This window comes from Leucoraja erinacea, chromosome 37, assembly GCF_028641065.1.
Source record: "Leucoraja erinacea ecotype New England chromosome 37, Leri_hhj_1, whole genome shotgun sequence".
Classification (NCBI taxonomy): Eukaryota; Metazoa; Chordata; class Chondrichthyes; order Rajiformes; family Rajidae; genus Leucoraja; species Leucoraja erinaceus.
Window position 1 is genome coordinate 13,094,573 of NC_073413.1, and position 6,051 is coordinate 13,100,623.

The window sequence follows — 6,051 nt, forward strand, 5'->3', positions numbered from 1 at the left end:
CACCCGACCCCTGTACACCCCACCTCAAGATGTGTGGTGTGAATGTGTTGCTTGCCTTCAGCTTATTTATTGAAAGTAATAGGCTTGTGTACACCTCTATCGTCATCCCTCAGCCTCCTTACTCCAGGGGAAACAAGCCCAACCTACTCATCTCACCCCCATAACCCCCTCTACAGCTGGTAACAAACATCCTGGAGAGTCTCTGCACCTTCTGAGCAGCACATCCTCCCCACGGTGTGGCCAGACAGTGCACAATACTCCAAGTTTTGTCTAACCGTTGTTTTCTAAAGTTGTAACATGACGTCTTAATTCTGCTAAATTCTCGTCCTGAGCTGCTGCTGTTGGCTGTGGTCGGGGCCTTTGGTTTCTCTGCCCTCTGGTGGATCCTTCAGTGACGAGTTGATCCACTCGATGGGCTGGTGTTGGCGGGCAGGGGGAGGGAAGAGACCTGTTGTGGCAATGGGCGACAGTCTCCTGCTTCAAGTGTACCCTACTGTAGATTAGGGGGTGGAGAGATTGGGTGACATATAGTAGCAAAGAAAGGTCCTAAATTCAGTATGGTAGGGACATGAGGGCTTCATGCTGTGTTCAGCTGTAGATACCCCAGCAACAAACCCTCGCCTAAAGGGCTCACAGTGTGTGGGCTCTGGGGTCATATAGGTATTTAAAGAGGAGATACATCGTTTTTGTGGCTTACGGATTAAGTGGCAGGAAGCGGTACAGGAGGTGAGAGCAGCCATGATCATATGGAACGGCTGGGCTTGAAGGGCTGGTGGGCCTGTTGTGTGAATGCTGCGTGAATTAGCATGACATGTTTGTCATTGGAGTACAGCGTTGGGCTCAAGCACCTTTAGATCTAACACCGAACACAATTCATCACCTTTAGATTAGCCTCTAAACTGCACAATATATAGGAAATTTAAAATTTGTTTAATTTTGTTCATTCTAATTTCACTCTTTAAAAGTGAAAGTGAAATTAATTTTATCATCAGCATTTGTTGTTGGGATTGATGGAAAGAACAGATTCTGTGCCTCTCAATGCATGAACATGTATTTATTAGAAGCTTTAACAGAGGGCAGTGCCTTAAATCCAATAAACATGAAAAATGCCAATGTTGGAAATGTGAAGCTGGTGAAGGGCTTTTGACCGGAAAGGTTTTTCTGTCCTTGGATGCTGCCTGACCTGAAGAGACGTTCCAGCACTTTGTTTCAAACTTCCAGCGCCTGCAGTTATTTTTTGTTTTCATCGGTGGTGGGGTGGAAGATTGAAGAATTTACCACCATGTCACTTTCTGATGAGGGAGAGGCTGCATTAATGGTGAATCGGTGAAGAATGACTTCTTGTGGAGAGAAAAACAACTGGTTTTACAAATGTGGAAGGTCCCTAACTTGTCAATCCAAGAGGCTTGACAAGTTAGTTACATCTTTGTATTCCAATATATTCTAAAACAAAAAAGGCAGCATCTAGGTAAAAGGTTGAGGACCGAGCACACCACTCCACCAATAATTAAATCCAAATGAAACGGGTCAGTGTGATTGTTCTGCTGTGGTTTATTTACCAAGCAGATGGCTGCTGTGGGTGGAACCACATGGAAACAAATGGGAAACTGGAAGAAGGAGATAGAACGATTCTGGTCATTGCAGAATTGGAAAGATCTGCAGAAAAAGAGAAAGGTGTGTTAATTGGTGTGACACATATTTCCCAGAGGGGCGCAGGCCAAAGCAACCAAGCATATGCAGGTTGGGAGTTCAAATATTGAGGGTGGGTTTGAGAACACACAATAGTACAACACAGGCACAGACCATTGCTGATCATGGTGCCAATCTAAACTAATCTCATCTGCCTGTACAAGGTACGTATATCCCTCCATTCCCTGCCTGTTCACGATCTTTCTAAATGCTACTATATTTGTTTCTAACACATCTGCCGCCAGTGCGTTCTAGGCATCAACCACTCTGTAATACAAAACTTGCCTCCTAAATGTCCTTTAAACTCTTCCCTTCTCACGTAAGGCTGTGCCTTCTAGTCTTTGACATTTCCACCTTGGGAAAAAGACTGATCATCTATCTACCTTATATCTATCAAAAAACGTGAAATGGGTTAATGAGTAAATTTGCTGACAATGACAATATTGGAGGAGTTGCAGACAGTGAGAGGCTGTCAAAGATACAACAGGATATAGCAGAAATGGGCGGAGTCAAGAGAGTCAAGAGTCAATTTAATTGTCATTTGGACTCCTTGAGGTCCAAACGAAATGCCGTTTCTGCAGCCATACATTAGAAACAAATAGACCCCAGACACAACATAATTTACATTTTACATAAACATCCATCACATCGCTGTGATGGAAGGCCAAAAAAAAGCCAGCCGGGGCTTTGACTTTGACTCTGACATCGGGGGGGGGGGGGGGGGGGGGGGGGGGGGGGGGGGGGGGGGGGGGGGGGGGGGGGGGGGGGGGGGGGGGTGGGGGGGGGGGGGGGGGGGGGGGGGGGGGGGGGGGGGGGGGGGGGGGGGGGGGGGGGGGGGGGGGGGGGGGTGGGGGGGGGGGGGGGTGTGGGGGGGGGGGGGGGGGGGGGGGGGGGGGGGGGGGGGGGGGTGGGGGGGGGGGGGGGGGGGGGGGGGGGGGGGGGGGGGGGGGGGGGGGGTGGGGGGGGGGGGGGGGGGGGGGGGGGGGGGGGGGGGGGGGGGGGGGGGTGGTGGGGGGGGGGGGGGGGGGGGAGGGGGGGGGGGGGGGGGGGTTTTGGGGGGGGGGTGGAGATATGGTAGATTTTGGGGAGGATAACGTGAGGATAACCAGCAAGTGAGGGTTTGTAGATTGGGACGTAGAATGTAGAGAGAAACTATAGATTTAATGGCAAGTCCTTAACAGCACTGATGTGCAGAGGGATCCTGGAGTCTGGCTCACTAAAGGTGGCAGCACAAGTAGATAGGCTGGTAAAGAAGGTGTATGGTATGCTTCATTGCTTGGGGCATAGAATAGAACAGTTAGGAAGTCATGATACAGCTCTATAGAACTTTGGTTAGGCCGCATATAAAGTATTGCATGCAGTTCTGGTTGCCCCAATACAGGAAAGTTATGGAAGATTTGGAGAGAGTGTGGAAGAGGTTTACCAGAATGCTGCCAGGATTAGAGGGTTTTGGCTAAAGGAAGAGGTTGGTTATAATTGGTTATATTGGAGGCTAAGGGGCAGATTTGATAGGTATAAAAATTGATGCAAGTATGCAAAACAAAATGGTTTACTCGAGCTCGATACACGTGGCATTAAAAAAACTTTTTCAGACGCAATTGGTCTCCTTGTCCCTTGCTGCGGCTTCTCTCCCATGACATCTAGTCGGGTCCAACCAGGATCAGGTGTCCTGAGTAAACCTCGTATCAGTGCAGGGAGATGACAGGAACCCTGACATTCCCACAGGAACCCATTGGAAATGGGAGCAAAGTTGCTGAAATCCCAAACTGATGGAAACTTACAACGGGTGTTTGAGTGACACAGCTGGTAGAGCTGCTGCCTCACAGCTCCAGAGACCTGGTTTCAATCCCAACCTCTGGTGCTGTCTGAGTGAAGTTTGCTTGACCTGCTGAGTGTTTCTAGCTCTGAATGATGAAGCATTGTCCAACCAGATGATAAAGCTGCCCATAAAATGCAAAATACATTAAAAATACACACAATTATATTCATTATATTATTTTTATATAATATATTTATATATAATTAAAGTCATATTGGCGAGTCATATATATATATATATATATATATATATATATATATATATATATATATATATATATATAATATATATATATATATATATATGTATAATATATATATATATATATATATGTATAATATATATATCAGATTTAAATTCAATTTTAATTGTCATTGTCAGTGTACAGTACAGAGACAACGAAATGCATTGTCTATATATGAGTATGGGTGTTGTGGGCTGAAGGGACTAGTTTCCAGAGGGCTAGTATGGTCATTGTGGGCTGAATGGATTCTTGGGCTGGCGACTCAGTTACTCAAACCTGTTGTGCTGGCAGCTCACTCACTCATGGCTGGTGGGCTGGCAGTTGACTCACGGCTGTTCCTTGAAATTCCATTTCAAGCAGGGTGCAAGGCCACGAAACACAGCGAGTCGCTCCCACCTCCTCCCACCAGTAGGGGCTTGGCCTACATACAGTGATTGACAGGACCGAGAATCTCAACATTTTTAAAACACTAATAACTTTTATTTTTCATCGGTGGGAAAAATCCTCAGCACCTGATGAGCGGAGGGTGACTGAGTAAGATGGCCAAAAATCACAGCCGTACGTGGTAGCGTTTTTTCTAAAATCAATATAAAGCGCAAACAGAAAGTGGTCAAGATTAGACTTTTAATTATATAGAAGGAAAGGCAACTTTAATTAGGCAAGGCAACTTTAATTAGGCAAGGCAACTTTAATTAGGCAAGGCAACTTTAATTAGGCAAGGCAACTTTAATTAGGCAAGGCAACTTTAATTCGGCAAGACAACTTTAATTAGGCAAGGCAATTTTAGCATTTCCAAACCAAAGGCAACACAGCTTTAGCATTTCCAAACCAATGGCAATAGAGCTTTAGCATTTCCAAACCAAAGGCAATACAGCTTTAGCATTTCCAATCCAAGGCAACAGAGCTTTAGCATTTCCAAACTATATTTTCAAACCACGTTAAGGGCACTGACAGGTCAGTAAAACCACTCACAGTTTAGTAGACATGTGTTCAGTGTTACTCACAGCTCGGACTGAGAGACGTGACTCTCGCTTCCCCCATCTTGCGGAGACTGACTGAGGCCCAACACTTCCGGGTTTTATAGTCTTTCCGGAAGGGGCGTGGCCTCAGGAGAGAGAATCTCAACATTTTATAAACATTAATAACTCTTTTATTTTTCATCAATGGGGAAAAAACCTCTTGGCCTGCGCAGCAGAGGGGGACTCTGAGTAAGATTGCCAAAAATCACAGCCATAAGTGGCAGCGATTTTTCTAAAATCAATATACAGAACAACAGGAAGTGGTCAAGATCAGACTTTTAGTAATATACTAGACCAAGTGCAGACCCGTTGGGTCTGCTCCCCCAATTGTGTGATTTCCCCAACCCAATATTGCACCATGCACCCGTCTCCTCCAACGGAACTGAAGCCATTCCCAAATGGAAGATTCCAGCACTCCCCTGCCTCCCTCAGCAGTGGATTAAAAAAAAATCCAATTGCACCTCCCCTGCCTGCTGCAGCAGTTCCAATTGCAATACCAATTGGCCCTCCCCCTCCTGTTGAAGCACTTGCTGTGATATCCCATTGAGGTGAAAAGTTCAGAGTGTTCCTGTCTTGCAACTTTGTATTGAAGTGTGTTGGAAGCTGATAGGAAGGAGCAGCCGTCAACGAATCAAAAGGCAGAAAGGCAGCCGGACGGCAGACGGCAGCCACAGAGTTTTATATAATAACTAGACCAATGGCAGACCCGTTGGGTCTGCTCCCCCAATGCAGCCGTTCCCCACCCGTAGCCGTTCCCTACCAGCAGCCCCCACGGGAGACGTGGTCCTCGAACTGAAGCCGTTCTTGAAAGGCCAAATTAAATGGCGTCTCTTGAGGTTGAAATGCAGGCGCCAGCAGCCGTTATGGTCGCTGGCCAGCAGGAGGCGACAAAATGAGTGAGTGGGGGGGGAGGAGAAGGATTTGATTAAAAACGTGTACTTAAAGGCGACAAAATGTAATGAGGAACGGATACTTAGAAAGAAAAGCGAAATCTCCACCGAAATGGAAAAGATCTGGGAGATTGAGCGTCTAGATTCGGCATGGCAGTGAATCAAAGGAAGAAAGTAAAAGGATCCGTTCCGATTGGACATCTGCGAGCATCGGCCATTCCGATTGGACATCTGCGAGTATCGGGCACGAATCAAAAAGCAGAAAGGGATCCGGACGGCAGCCGGACGGATAGCCCCAGAGTTTTATAGATATATAGATAGAAAATATATATATATATATATATATATATATATATATTAAAACTCTGTGCGTGTGTTTGTGGGTGTATG

The 6,051-nt window shown here is 46.5% G+C and overlaps 1 long non-coding RNA gene across 1 annotated transcript in view; it reads right to left on the reverse strand.

Annotated features, from left to right (window-relative positions):
• Window positions 1-1,038: 1,038 nt before the first annotated feature.
• Window positions 1,039-6,051, reverse strand: part of LOC129714011 (uncharacterized) — a 16,939-nt gene continuing 11,926 nt past the window's right edge. Inside the window, exon 2 of the long non-coding RNA XR_008726305.1 lies at window positions 1,039-1,656. This is a non-coding gene — a long non-coding RNA (uncharacterized LOC129714011). The remainder of the gene's footprint in view (window positions 1,657-6,051) is intronic.